The sequence below is a fragment of the Petaurus breviceps genome, unplaced genomic scaffold, assembly GCF_028583685.1.
Source record: "Petaurus breviceps papuanus isolate PSGF00001 unplaced genomic scaffold, PetGlider_PUasm1.0 208, whole genome shotgun sequence".
In the NCBI taxonomy this organism is placed as follows: domain Eukaryota; kingdom Metazoa; phylum Chordata; class Mammalia; order Diprotodontia; family Petauridae; genus Petaurus; species Petaurus breviceps.
In genome coordinates, this window is record NW_027185852.1 from 17193354 (window position 1) to 17208749 (window position 15396).

Here is a 15396-nt window from a genome sequence, read left to right on the forward strand (position 1 = left end):
TGGGCCATCACATCTTAGAAAGAACGTGATTGATAAATAAACTGAAGAGTATCCTTAATGGTGAATATCCAAGATGGCGAAAGACTTTGGGTCAGTGTCAGAAGCGCCTGGGGACACTGAAAATGACAAAGAGAAGGCTTCATCTCTTCACTGTCCTGGTCGCCCTCCCCAAAATGTGGTATCCAGAACTGACGTGAGAGCTCTTTCTATGCAGTCATTCAGTCATGTCTGATTCTTCATGACCCCATCTGGGATTCCTTACAAAGATAGTGGAGTGGTTTGCCATTTCCTTCTCCAGTTCATTTGACAGATAAAGAAACTGAGGCAACCAGGGTAAAGTATCGCCCAGGATCACACAGCTAGGAGTGTCTGAGGGAGGATTTGAACTCAGGTGCCCTTGATTTTAGACCCAGTACTCTATCCACTGTACCAACTACCTGCCCAATATAATACACCCTGGATGTCTGTGCAATAGACTGATGGACTAGGAGACACATAGACATAGACAACATAGTCAATGAAAAAACAGCAGAGACATGTCTATAGTCTATGCATATGGTGAGTACAAAATATGGACAGATAATAGGACCAACCAAGAGCTGAGAACCAATGGGCTTTGGTCTCTTGGAGACCAGGACACATAATTCAAGGGCTTACAGATGATGAGATGGCCAGCATTATCATTAGCCTTCCTGTAGTGTTCTGAGGTTCGTAAAAGACTTAACATACACTAGCTCATCGGATTCCAAAATAACCATGAGATATGGGTGCTGTCATTAGCTCCATTTTAAAGATGAGGCAGCTGAGGTTTAGAGAAGTCAAGTCACATGCTCAGGGTCACACAGGTAGTAAGTACCTAAGGCAGGCTTTGAATTTAGGTCTCCTAGCTCCAGTCCCAATGCTCTCTCCACTGGGACAGAAAAAAAAGTGCAGTTCTCTGTGATGAAAATTAAATAGAAAATGATGGTTGGGTAGGTAGCAGTTCTAACCCCAATCAGACATCTATCGAGGAAGTATGATGTGATGGATGGGCCAGAAGACTTGGATTGGAGCCATGGCTTCCCAATTCACTTCCCATCTTTGGGCCTCAGATTCCTCATATGAATGGGAGAGCTAGAGTAGACAGCCTTGAAGGTCATTTCCAGTTCTAGAGTTCTCTAAGTGCGTGATAACATTTACAGCCATCTAATGCTGACTCAGGGCTTCCTTGTAAGAAAGTAGAGACATGTTGGCCAATGGTCGGGCATACTGGAGAGGTGATTCCATCATCAATCAGTTAACAAGCATTCATTAAGCTCCTACTCTGGCTGAGGCAGTGGGATACGTGACAGGGACACAGACACAAAGAATGGAATGGTCTCTATTCTCAAGTGTCATGGTGGAAAGTTGGATGAGAGATCAGCCCAGGAATTCTGTCCAGCTCCATTCTAAGACACTGCTTGAATACCCAACCCCAATAAGCTAGTTTTGAAGGGGACAATGCTGGCCATAAAAAGGTTCCCTTAGCCCAACATATCCTAACTCCTAGGAAAATAGTTCAAAGACATCTTCCTAGTGACAGGGAGTCAAATATATCAAGGTCACCTTTGAGAACCCATGATGGAGTAGAAAGAATAGAGGCCCACGCTCCAGGAATGGCATTAGGACATTCCCCACTCAACCACAGAATGTTCAATTCATGGAACAACACTTTAGGAAAGACATTAATGAAGTGAGGAGCATCCAGAGCACAAGGATGTGTCCATGCCATTTCGGGATCAGTTAGTGGACCTATAGATGTTGAATGGGGAAAAGAGAACACTTAGGAAGCAGGACTGAAGTCTTAGAATATTTGAAGGGATGTCAGGAGAAGGACAGAAACTAGAAGCTATGGGTAGGGTAGGGGCATGGAATTGGAGTTAAGGCAAAGCCCAAGGCAAACTCAGGGGTGATGAAGACTTCCTAACCTTGAGAGCTGTCCAGAAGTGAAATATGCAGCCTTAGGAGCTAGCTGGGCCTCACAAGTTTGAGGTCTCCAAACAAAAGCTGGATGACCATTTTGTTAGCTATGTGTTGGGTTAAGTAACCAGTGAGATTCTTTTCAACTCTGGCTCTGTACAATTGTAGAGGGTAATAGGCCTAGAGCTAAAAGGGTCCACTGAGGTCATCTATCCCAACCTTGTCACTTTACATATAAGGAAGCCAGGACCCCAGGAGGCTACCTGGCTTGCTCAAAGTCACACAAGTGGCAAGGGGCAAAGGCAGGTTTAAATCCAAGTCCAATGTTTTCTCCACTACACCGTGATTCCTGAACCTTAAGTGACCTGGACTAACTAACCATGTAATTATAGGCAATTAGCTTTGCCTGACTGAGCCTCAGTCTCTGCATCTATAAAATAGGGATAATAATACTTTCATTATCTCCCTCATGGGGTGGTTGGGATAGTGCTTTGTGTTCTTTAAAGCCCTGTAGAACTGTGAGTAATTAACACTAAGGGACCTCATAATCATCATTGTTTTCAAGAGGGTTCAAAGCTTTCAAGTTAAAAGTAACTATAAACTGGGCTGACTCATATCCCAACAACATGTTTAAAGATGTTGTCCAAGACCTATAGATGACCTGACCTCTGAAAGTATAGAATGGTCTAGGAAATGGAATGGGGAAAACTTCAGCAGAACTCTAGAAGGAAAACCATCTACCACTTCCCACTAAGAAGGGATATGAAGAAGCCTGGAGGAATTTGGGTTCAGTATTCTTTCTTTTAAGTCAGGCTGAAAGCAAGAAAAAGGTTTTTTTTTTTTTAACCTGGGAGGTGTGATCACTTGGAAAGGATGTCAGAATGGGGGGCAAGGGCACTTTAGTTGTATCTCCAGTGCTTTGCACCTATTGGCTGTGTGATTTGGGGGAAGTGTTTTTCTTTCTTTCTGAGCCTCAGTTTCCTCATCTGTAAAACGTGGGGCTAGGAGCAGAGGAGCTCTGAGTTCCCTTCCAGGGCTGATATCTTCTGTTATAAAGTCCAGTTCCAAAACCCATGTTCTATTTTCTAACCTCTTATGTGGAAGATACCTGTAATCTCTATTCTATGTCCTTCTATCTATAATACTCTGAGTTCTAAGGCATCCCCCTCATGTAATAGTCTATGTCTTCCAGCTCTAGCTCCCTGTGTTCCAGGATATTTCTAGTTATTCATTCTATGTTCTAAGTTTTCCCTTCTCCCTCCAAAGGGTCTGTTCTGAAGTCCCATTCAGCTATAACATTCCATGTCCTAAGGCCCCTCCTATGTTCAAGGAATCCTCCAGGTCTGACATCCTACTCCAAGGTCTCTCCATGACTTAAAGTCCCTTCCAACACTGATGTTGTATGTTCTTGGGTCTCTTCAAACTCTAACATGCACCTTACAATTCCACAGTTCTATAAGCCAAGGTACCTAAAAGCCCCAAAATTCTGTGTTCTAAAGCCCTTCACTGCTCTGACATTGTCTTCTGAGACCTCCCCAACTCTGAGAGCTGTCCAGAAGTGAAATGTGCAGCCTTCTGTCTCTCTCAGTTCTTGCATTCTGTGTTTTAAGTTTCCTTTGAGCTCCAAATCTCCACATTCTAAGGGCCCGGGCAGTTCTAAGGCCCCTTCAGGTACTAATATTCTATGGCTCTCCCATTGAGTGGTTCTGATTTTCTAGCCAGACTATCACCCAGAGTGGGGCCTTTTGAATGCAGAGGTAAGAGATAAAAGGAAAAGGAGGTCTGCTCACTTGGGAAGGAAGCTTCCAGCAGCGAGGTACAATTCCTTAATAAGATGAAATATCATCCCCATTTAAAAACACAACTTCCATATTAAACCTCAGTAATGAAAACAGTGATTCATCCTCCAATAACACTCCTTCCAATGAGCCCTGAGGAGAAATGAAAGCTGATAGCTGGTGACAAGTGATACTCCAAGATTTAAATGAAGTTATTTTGGTGTCCAAGAAAACCCGTATCCAGATGGACTTCTAAGGAAGAGAGATGTCTTAGGATTGCTTGGGACAAAGAAGAGGGAAATGGCTCAGACACATTCAGAGGGCCTGGGTTCAAATCTTATCTCTGGTATTTATTGGCTGTGTGACCCCAGGCAAATCATCTGACCTTTCTGTGTCTGTTTTCTCAGCTGCAAAATGGAGACACGTGTGAACTGAATGTTCTCTAAATTCTGTTCTGGTGCTAAGTCTGATACATGAAGAAGATAATTGATAACCTTACTAGAGAAGGTTTCACTCCTGTTTACATGGGTCCTAGAGGGGCAAGCCATTGGGCCTTGTTTTTACTACAGTTTTTGCTATAGATTTGTAGAATCTTACAGTTGGGAGGGGCCTTAGATATCATTCTATATTTCCCCTTCATATTACAGATTTTGAAAATGAGGCCAGATATGTGAAATCAGAAGTTGGGTGGTAATTGGTCAAGAATGTTGTTGACAGACTTCACGCTTTAGCTAGGGGATAGTCTAGATGCTAGGTTGTCTTCCAATATGTTAAGTCTGTGGCTGTATAATCTGCGGCCCCAGATCCTCCAGGCTCTGAGCTCACTCACATAAACCAGGTCTGGTCTCAGACGCTGTCCCGCAAAATGTGCTTCTCTTTGCCTTGTATACCTTCCCCAATTCCACCCTAACCCAAGTGGGAATTACTCTGGGAAATCTCCAAAGATCATGACATCTAGTCTTGCACAAACGGTAGTGTGATAGGGGGTCTTAGCCCAAGGTAATAAAAATCTATCAGGAACATGACAACATTTTTTATTTCCCCACAGAAAATCAGAAACTCAAAGGACTCACAAAAATCCATATGCAGAAATGTGAAAGATGCAAGGCACTCCTCGCTTTCAAGAGTCCCAAACAAAGGCTCCCAGTCTTTGGAGGATGGGATAGAGGCTGTGCATTGATGCATAGTGGAAAGCACATGAGATCAGGGCATCAGTTAATGTAGTAGTTTCAGGAAGTAATAGATTACTGTAGTAGACTCAGGAAGGCCTCTGATCAACCCCCTTAAACATGTTAACTGAGTTACTTCAGTTCTACAGTTATAAAACTTTGTTACCATAGAATAGCCTGTGTAGCAAGAAATTAGTTGAGAGGTAAAGTGGTTTCAAGTTACTGCTTTCTCTGAGCCTTAATTTCTTCATCCATAAAATGGAATAATTATGCTGACAGTGCCTGTCCTACCCCCCCAGGGGAGTTGTGGGGATAATGTATGTAAAGTGTTTTATAAACATGAAGCCTACACAAATGTTAGCTCTGCTGGAGCGTCAGCAAAAATGCCTGTGTGATACCCTGGCCTTAAGGATTCCCAAGGGTTAAAGCATTTAAAGCAAAAACAAACAAATCCACAGGGCAAATGACCACATTTATATTGATAAACAGTAAAGATAATGAAGATGATAATGATGGCCATTTGCTGAGCCCTTACAAAGGGCTTTCATATCCTGTGAGTTCATTGGACCTTCCCAGTACCCTAAGAGGTACAATCAAATCAGGCAGCTTGAACCCCTATTTTATACCTAAAGAAACTGAGGCCAGGGGAGGAAAGAAAGGGGAGGCAGTTCTGTGAAGAGTAGTGGAAAGTCCATGGGACTGAGGTCAAATGACCTAAGAAATAACCCTTACCCAAAGCATGGATTCCAAAAACAGTGTTCTGGACAAGTGGTCGCCCATCTCGGCTTCGAGTATAGTCCTCTTGCCATAGTTTCTTCAAAGTCCCATTGATATCTTTAACAAAAACATTGTCTGCAACAGAATTCATGACTCTTCACCCCAAACTCACCCCTTTTCCTAACTTGCTAATTTCTATAGAGGGAACTGCCACCCCTCTGGCTGCCCAGATTTTCAGTCTTCATCTTTAACTCTTTAGTCTCCCTTAAGCCCCATCATAGATCAGTCCCCATTTCAACTTGGCAAGACCTCCCGCATTTGTACTTATACAACCACCATCTATTTCAGCCTTTATCACATATCTAGAATATTTCATTGGCCACCTGATGTGTCCCCCTGCCTCTAGTCCATCCCCTCTCCAAGGAGCCCCAGAAATTGTTTTGTATCCTCATTGTTTATATAAGTAATGAAGCATTTGTGCACATGTTGCTTCTTTACGGTAGAATGTCAGCTTCTTGAGGGCAAGGACTCTTTTTTTTTTTGTCTTTGCATCCCTGGTACCTAGGATAGTGTCTAACACTTAATAAGTATAAGAATGCTTCTGAAATTTCCTGGAATCATAGTCTCCAAAGTACGGAAGTTGGTCCCTTACATTCAAGGCATGGAAGAAAAGAGTATGTGATCAACCAGTCAGAGGAGAGGAAGATGGATAGCAAAGAACTCTTTCTGTGATAGCCAGTCTGGGGGCAAGTCTCCAATACAGCCTCACCTACCCTTCTCCCATTATTTCCCCAAACTCTCTCACTGACTGCTCGCACCTCTGAATAAATTCCAACCTACTCTTTTCTGAGTCAGGTGTGAACATCCCTTGGGGCAGAGTGGGTACTTAACCACAAACTGGGCCCCACATCAGGAACTCCACATATGACAAAGGGGGAACCCTCCCCCACCTAGCATATCCAGCTCCTGCCCCCCAGATGGCTCTCTGGCCATAGCAAGTGCCTCTTCATTGGGCAGACACTGGGATTTGGAGCAGCGATCACTAAGGAGCCACTCCTTCCTCCTTCCTTTTCAATTTTGGTGGAACTTAGGATGGTCTTGCTCATCACACAAGATGAGCAAGTATAGATGGGTTTGTGATTTATACCAAAACCTCTTCTAATGTTCTTCCCCCCAAATGATCCCCTTATCTGAAGTTCTTTATTCTGTTCCCAGGCTTGCAACTTCGCCGTCATCCTTGATACCTCACTTTTGCTCATCCACATATCTTGCCTTTCTTCTGCCACAATGTCTTTCAATTTATTCCCCTTCTCTCCACTCCCACAGCCACCATTTTGGTTTATACCATGTCATGGATGCCATTGGAAGTCTGGTAAAGCCCAAAGATCCCTATTTAGAATCCTGTTTTAAAACACATAGAAATACAAAGGAAACCATGCATATTGAACTAAAGATGTGATTTTGTTCCCTGTTTGAAATCTATATGTGAACCCCAGGTCAAGTATCCCTGGTTATCTCTTATCACCTAGACGATTTCAATAACTTCCTGATGGGTCTCTCTGCCTCTAGTTTCTCACCACTCCAATGCATACTCCAATCAGCTGCCAAAGTGATTTTCATAAAGTGCAAGTCTATCACTTCCCCACTTAATAAACTCCAGCGGATCCCAACTATGATGAAATATACATTCCTGTATTTGGCATTCAAAGCCCTTCACAACCAACCTTTCCAACCTTCCTGTACTCTGTGGTTCAGCCAAGCTAGCTTTCTGACTATCCCTTACTCCATGCAATCCAAAATATCCAAACATGAATAGGAAAGTAACCCATGATACTCTTAATTAAGGCAGAATCACATAAAGAAAGAGCAATGGATTGATATTGAGAATTTCCCGCTAATTTGAATAGATAATGGTGGACATATGTTGGACACATCACATCATTTCTCCAAGCCTTACCAAAATCTGTGTCTCTGGAAGTCAGTTTTGTTTTGTAGAGAACCCCACTCTATGGAGCCCTCAATAACTAGGATGAAAAGTGATGGATTTGTCACTTGCCATCTGTGTCACTTTGGGCTAAACCCATCATTTCTCTGAGTTTCAGTCTCCTCATCTGTAAAATAAGATAATTGGACTCAATGACCTTTAAGTTTTTTCCAGCTCTAGTTCTGACCCCGTGATGCTACAAAGAGAGAAGCTGCAAGAGCACAGGACCTTGAGAATCTCTTTCCCATATGCATCCTCTTGAGATGTGTTAACTCACTGGCATTTCCCCTATATGCAAGTCTTAAGCAGAAGCCACATGTCTGCTTGTCACAGGTGGTATTCCTGGTCAGGCACAGGTTGGAGTAAGTGGTGCTTGAGGTCTCTTTCATTCTTTCATCTCTGAAATCTCAGAGTACATAAAGAGATCAGGAGAGATGTTTGGTTTGGGCGATGCTTCAGTGATCAAAGCTCAGAAATTACAGCTTCCATGGACTGCTGGGTAGCCAGTGAAGAGGAGTCAGGAGATGAAGAGTTGTCAGGAGATGAAGAGTCATGTATTAGGACCAGTGTCACTCTGTCAGACTATGTGGAGAAGAGTAAAGTGCAGGAACAAGAGAACAATTGATTCAATGGCGACAAACAACTTTGAAAGACAGGAACACTCATTAATGCAATGATCAGTCACAATTCCAGAGGACTCCAGGTGAACCTGCTGCCCACCTCCTGACAGAAGGCTCCTGGAGTCAAGCCTGCACTGAGACACTTTATTTTTTTTTTACATGACCAATGTAGGAATCTATTCTACTGGACTACAAATTTGTCTTAAAGGGGTTTTAGTTTTGTTTTCAACAGGGAGGGGGGAAAGTGGGAGGGAGAAAAAATAAATGCCTGTTACATTTTTTTCAAATAGTTTTATAATTATTTTTATGAATTTTCCATGTCCTCGTGTCCTTCCTAACTCTGACTTTCTATATTCTGTCTCAAATTTCAGTGGGCCATTCCAATTTATCCAATTAAAAGTTTCTAGGTATTGAATTTCTGAGGATTCACTTAACACGATCTCTCCGCCAAAAAATCATGTTGGAATGACAGAATTTAAGACTAGGAAGGGGCCTCAGAAATCATTCTCAAATTGGGAAGCATTCATCACATGAGGCTCATTCCTCCCTGGCTCCACTCTAGACTCTGGCATTTCTCCATTGTGCCAGAAAACCTCCTCATTCCACCCCCAGGCTCCTCACACTCACCCCTAGACTCCCTTCTGGAGATTAGTTCCTTCCACGTGGAATCACTATTTTAAGGAAGACAACCAGACCAGTCACGTCTTCATTCCTCCACAGCCAGCACTCCAGGCTCTCTAAACCTTCTTCACCTCCTTTTCAGATATGTTTTATGGATTGTCTTTCTCTATTAGAAAGCAAACTTCTTGAGGGCAGGGACTGTCTTCTTTTTGTATTTATATTCGCAGTGTTTAGCACCAAGCCTAGAAATCCTTGGTTTTTAAGCAATTTTTTCAATGGAACCCTACTTTTCATAACCCCATTTGGGTTTTTCTTGGTAGAGACACTGGAGTGGTTTGCCATTTCCTTCTCCAGCTCATTTTACAAATGAGGAAACTGAGGCAAACAGGGCTAAGTGACTTGCCCAGGTTCATACAGCAAGGAAGTTTTTAATTCATGAAGATGAGTCTGTGGAACTCCAGACCCCCTCCATCCACTTTGCCACCTAGCTTAATCATGCTTGTAGGCTTGTTGACAGCAGCTAAGTGGCATAGTGGATAGAGTGCTAGGCCTGGGGTCAGGAAGACCTGAATTCAAATCCAGCATCCGATACTTACCAGTTGTGTAACTTTGGACAAGTCACTTAACCTCATTTGCCTCAGTTTTCTCATCTGTAAAATGAGCTGGAGAAGGAAATGGCAAACCACTCCAGTGTCTCTACCAAGAAAAACCCAAATGGGGTTATGAAAAGTCGGGTCACAGAGAGAAAAACCAACTAAATAAGCACCATGACTTAAGGAAGGGAAGTAACTCACCCAAGGTCATCCACTGCCCCTTATGATGCCTGGAACACAGTAGACACTTAATTGTTTGCTTGAGACAAGTAGTGACACAGGATCACAGCTCCAGGGCTTAAAGGGACCTCCCAATTCACTGAGTCCAATTCCACATTGGTAGTGAGGGGTGGTCAGAATTTGATTCCAGGACCAGTGACTCACACTTTGCAGCAAGTCAATGGAAGAGTAAATGATTTGCCCTGGAATTGGGATGCGAGGATGCAAATAATTTCCGGTGACACCAGGGGTCAGAGCTTTCCTCAGTGGCCCCAATTGTTTCAGTTTTCCTGGAGCAACCTCAGATGTTTTGTATTTAGGCTTCTGCCCAGGCAATTTAATATTAACTCAGAGGAGGGAAGGAGCAGGATTGAGGCCTCATCCAGCATCCTCCAGGGATCTTGCTCCCTGTCAGTGGCCAGCTGAGCTGACGATCAGCATCAGGCCACTAAGCCATGTCAGATCAACCAATGAACCAACTGCAATAGTCTTGCAAGTTGTATCATAGGAGTTTTCACTCTCATTCTACAGAAGAGGAAACTGAGGCAGGCTGAGGAAAAATTCCTTAGCCAGCTTGGCATAGGGAATAAGCTGGAGTAGCTTTGCCCACATACCTTCTGGGTCTCATCACATTTCCTGGGGTTCTTTTCATATAAAACCTCCACAATCATCCCCAGTTTAAAAAATAATCATGTGAGGCCCCTGCTTTGTGATCTGTGCAGATCCTGAGCACCAGGAAGAAGGTGGGGTAGAAGAAGGAAAGGGGGGAATGCCCTCTGGGTAACCAAAGACAACAAACAGAGAGAGAGGAAAAGGAGGAGGCAGCAAGACAGAAAGCAAGCAGCTGGGTGGGGTTCTCCTTGTGCCTAGCCGAGGGTGGGGCAGGGTTTTTCCAAGGCTGTTTGTTTATAAGTCACATTTTTCCTGAACTGCATCCAAAGGCCTTTGTTTTTGCAAAGAGCACCATAGTTTTAAAAAGAGAAAAAGAGAGAGAGATGTGTTGGTCCAAGGGCTTTGCCTGAGAATTCTCCCTATAGCTGCAGAGACCAGCCCCACTGAACATGGTATTTTTTAAAGCAACATTTTCTGCCAGACTCTGAGGAGGCACAGTTATTGACCTAGGATGGTCTGGGGTCCTGTCTATAGGACATGCATTGATGTGATTCCCCTGAAAGCCTTAGTAAAGGAGAATAGGTTAGAAACCCTTATATTCCTGATAGAGCTGACCTATCTCAGGGAAGAGGGGACCATTGAGTGTCCTACAGGACACCACAGCTCAATGGAAAGAGAATCTGCCTTCAAATCCTACCTCTGCCTGTTACTGTTTGACCCATGACAAGCCACTCTTGGGGCTGCATCTAGAGAATAATCAGTTTCTTCTGCCCAATGAAGATAGGTCAGAATCAATGACCTCTAAGGTCACTTAGAAAATCTATGATCTTGAAGAGAAATAATGAAAGGGGAAATTTCCGAGAAACTTGAGAAGACTTAAATGGATCGATGCAGGTTGAAGTGAGCAGAACCAGAATGTTTATACAATAACAGCCTCGTAGTAAAAACAAATAGCTTTGGAAAACTGCAGAACTCTGATCAACATACATACCAGCCACAATGAAGACCAAGGCTGAAACTTGCTACCCACCTCCTGACAATGATGGACAAACGTTGAATTAGACACATGTTTTTGAATATGGATAACGTGAGAATTTATTGTTACAAAGGTTGGTTTGTTTTCCAGTGAAGGTGGGAAGGCAGAGAAGGACAAAAAGTAAATGCTTGTGAACTGAAGAAAAATTGTTTTAAGTTATTCTAAGGATAGACTGCTGCTATGCATTCAGTGCATTCTATTTAGGCTAAACATAGGAGGGCCTGGGGTACGCTGGAGAGGAGATCTGAACACTTGGGCTTTGATCATTAATAATGCCAGGTGCCATGCTGCCATGCTCAATTCTTGGTCGATAAGCTGAAGAGTAACAATAGTTCACATGGACATAGCACTTGGAAGTTTGGAAAGGTCTTTACATGGTTTATCTCATTTCAGTCTTATAGTGACTCTGGGCTCTTATTATTGCCATTTTATGGGTGCTCCTAAAAGCTGTGACTTGCTCAAAGGGACAACAGCTCATGACATTCAAACCCAGGCCTTCTGAACTCCCAGTCTATACCAGAGGAGCCCAGCCAAGGTGGTGGAGGCCCCCAAGCCCATGCCCCGTGAAAATCAGTGTAAAATACTGAAAATGTTTAGCTTGAAGGAGACTTGGTTAGGGGAAGGACTTGACGACTGCCTTCAAGTGATTGACTCACTATTCCCTAGAAAAGGGACTGGGCTCCTTCTGCTTCAAGCCAGAACCAGAAGCAATGGATGGGAGCTGCCAAGAGGCCAATTTAGGTGATATGTCAGAGAAAACAATTCTGGTGCCTGTAGCTGCCGTCTGGAGGGATGGGCGACCTGGGGAGACAATGAGCGATCCCTCACCAGAGGGCTTCAGACACAGGCTGGGCCACCCTGGAAGGACATGTTATCAAAAAAGAGTTCTTTAGGGGGTGGCCAGGTGGCGCAGTGAGTAAGAGCGCCAGCCCGGGCGTCAGGAGATCCGGGATCGGTTCTGGTCTCAGACACTTGGCACCCACACAAAAAATAACTGGCCGTGTAACCTTGAGCAAGTTACTTAACCCCAATTGCTTTAAAAAAAAAATTCTTTAGGATGTAGATGGTCCCTTTCCCCTCTGAAACTCTATGGTTCCCTGATTTGATGACCTGTATCGGAATCTGACTTTGGCCACTTGCTCCCTGTGGGATTGTGGACACATCATTTCCTTCTTCTAGACATCAGTGTCCTCGTCTGTGAAATGAGGGGATTAAGCTGGATGATCTTTAGGGAAATACCCATCTCTGAATCCTCTGGTATCTCTAGGCACACGCTCATGTATCTCATTCATCCTTTTCATGGGCTCTAATAGCTCCCACCTGATGCTTATGGGATTGTCATTACGGCTGGCTTCGTGTTGCACCTGAGGGCTTACAAAATGCTTTGCACAAACTCTCTCATTTGTTTCTCACAACAACCCTATAAGGAGGTACTCCAGATATAGTTGTCCCCGTTTCACTGAGGCTTAACCTGGGCATCATACACGAAGTCACTTGCCCTAAGTGACAGAAATCAGAAGCAGCAGAGACAGGGCTGGAGCCCTTATTACCTCCAGGAGAAAACAAGATCCTTGGCCTGGCACTGGAGATCGCTACAAGCTGCCTCCCACCTACCTACCTTTCCAGTCAAATTTCATGCCATTCCCTTGGAATCACTCGCCTTTCCAGATCCACTGGCATTGCTGCTTCCCATACACTGCATTCCATCTCCCACCTAGGCCTTCGGCTGGAATGGAATCCTTCCAGCCTCCACGATAGAATGCCCAGCTTCCTTCCAAGCACAACTTGAGTGCCCTCCACTACAGGAGGCTGATTCCTGGTATCTGGGTGATCAGTGAGCTCCCTTTCTTGAGATTACTTTGTGTAACTTGAACATACTTTGTATCTACTCAGTTGAGGCCAAGTTGCAACCTGAGCCCCTTTAGAATGCACACTCCCTGAGGTTGGAAATTGTTTCATTTTTCTTTTCTTTCCTTTTCTTTTCTTGTGTTTTCTTTTCTTTTTCAGACAGTATCTGGCAGCTGGTGGTACAGTGAATAGTGCAGACCTGAGTTCAAATGTGACTTCAGATACTTACTAGCTGTGTGACCCTGGGCAAGTCACTTAACCTTGTTTTCCTCAGATTCCTCATCTGTAAAATGAGCTGGATAAGGAAATGGAAAATCACTCCAGCATCTCTTCAAATAAACTCCAAATGAGGTCACAGAGCATCACTAGATAAATACATCAGGCAAAGTGCCAGGCACATAGGAAGGGCTTAATACATGTTAATGAAGTGAATTAAATTGAACTCTCTCTGTCTCTCTCACACACACACACACACACACACACACACACACACACATATACATACACATATACACACACATACACACTCACACACACGGTCTTAATATTTACAAAGAATTTTCCTTAGAACAACTCTGAGGTAACTGGTTCAAGTCTTATTCATCTAGTTTATAGGTGAGAAAATTAAAGCTTAGAAAAGTGCCCAAGGTCACTCAGCTAAGTGAGAGGGTTGAGCTTTGCCTCCAGGCCTCGGGTGGCCAGGTCCAGCTCTGCTTCAATTCATTTCCAGTGTAGACATTCATATAATCATTCGTTTCATAGCATGGAGGTCTGTCATCAAAGGCTCCCCTTGAAAAGCTTTCCCTAAACTTTCCCATCTATTTTTTTTCCTCCTCCAAAATGGTGCAGTGGCTTTGTACACTCACAAACTTCTCAGATTGGACCATCTTCCTCTGAATTTACTTCCTTCCATGTCCCTGTAATCAACAACAAATCAACAAGAATTTATGAAGTGCCTACTATGGGCTGAGAAGTGTATGAAGAGCTGGGGCTACAAAGAAGGGCAAATGACAACCCCTGCCCTCAGGGAGCTCACAATCTAATGGAGGAGGTGCCATTCTAACAGCTGTGTACAAGCTACAGACAGGATAAACTGGAAATAATCTCATTAGGAAAGCACTAGAATGAAGGCACATGGGAAAGCCCCTTTTAGCTGACACTTGAAGGAGACCAAGAGATGAAGAAGGAAAGAGGGTCAGCCAGCGATGGAGGAACATCAGGAGGAAGGAGGAGGAGGCTGGTGTCAGTGGATCACAGAGTACTTAGAAGGGGAAGGTCTTCTCCAGCCTCATTCTCTCCTTTCCCTTCCCACTGCCGACACCATCATTACCTAGGACCTGGATCATTGTGTCGGTTTTGTTTTTGTTTTTGTTTTTTGCTATTTGGAGGAGGAAGGCAGGCAGTTGGGGGTTAAGTGACTTGCCCAAAGCCACAGGGCTAGTAAGTGTTAAGTGTCTGAGGCCAGATTTGAACTCAGGTTCTCCTGACTCCAGGGCCAGTGTTCTATTCACTGCACCACCTAGCAGCCCCCCTCCCCCCATCATTGTTAACAGGTCATAACCTTCAGTCATAACCACCATATGCTGCCATATTAGCCTTCATCAAACAAAGCTTTACAAAAGCAGTTTAGCAGAGTGAACACTGGGCCTGCCTTGGAGCTTGCTCAATACCACCTTCTCTGCATATTGGCTATGTGTCCTTAGACGAGTCTCTGGCTCATAGTGTCCCCAGGCACCTTTCTGACACTAGAAAAGCCTCTGTAGCATAGAGATGATGACCCACCCCTGTCTTTGGTAGATTTCTCGATGGCTGGGAGAAGAATGCTTCCCTCTTCGCTTTGATACTGGAAGTTTAGAAAGTCCTCAGTGCCCTCCTGGCTTTCCTTTGTCAACTCCTGTAAAAGTCCGATGCTCCTGCCAGAGATAAATTGTCCAATCAACATAGAAACCCGAGAACAGGCAGTAATAGGAAGCCTGCAGAGACTGGTCAGGCAGATGAGGCCGCAACCTCATGGAATAAATTTGGTAGATGAAGGAAGGGATGCCCATTATGCTGGAGGATGGAAAGGGGGATGTGTCAGAGACAGGGGGTTCTAGGAGGAAAGCAGGTGGCTGAGGGACCTCAGCCTTCATTCCTCTCTGCGTCCTATTCCTCTCAAGACTGTTTTTCTCCTCCATGCACCAACATCTTCTCTTCCTAGAACATCACTCTACTTGCTTTGCTCCTTCCTATGACTGGTCAGTTCCTCCTGAAACATACAT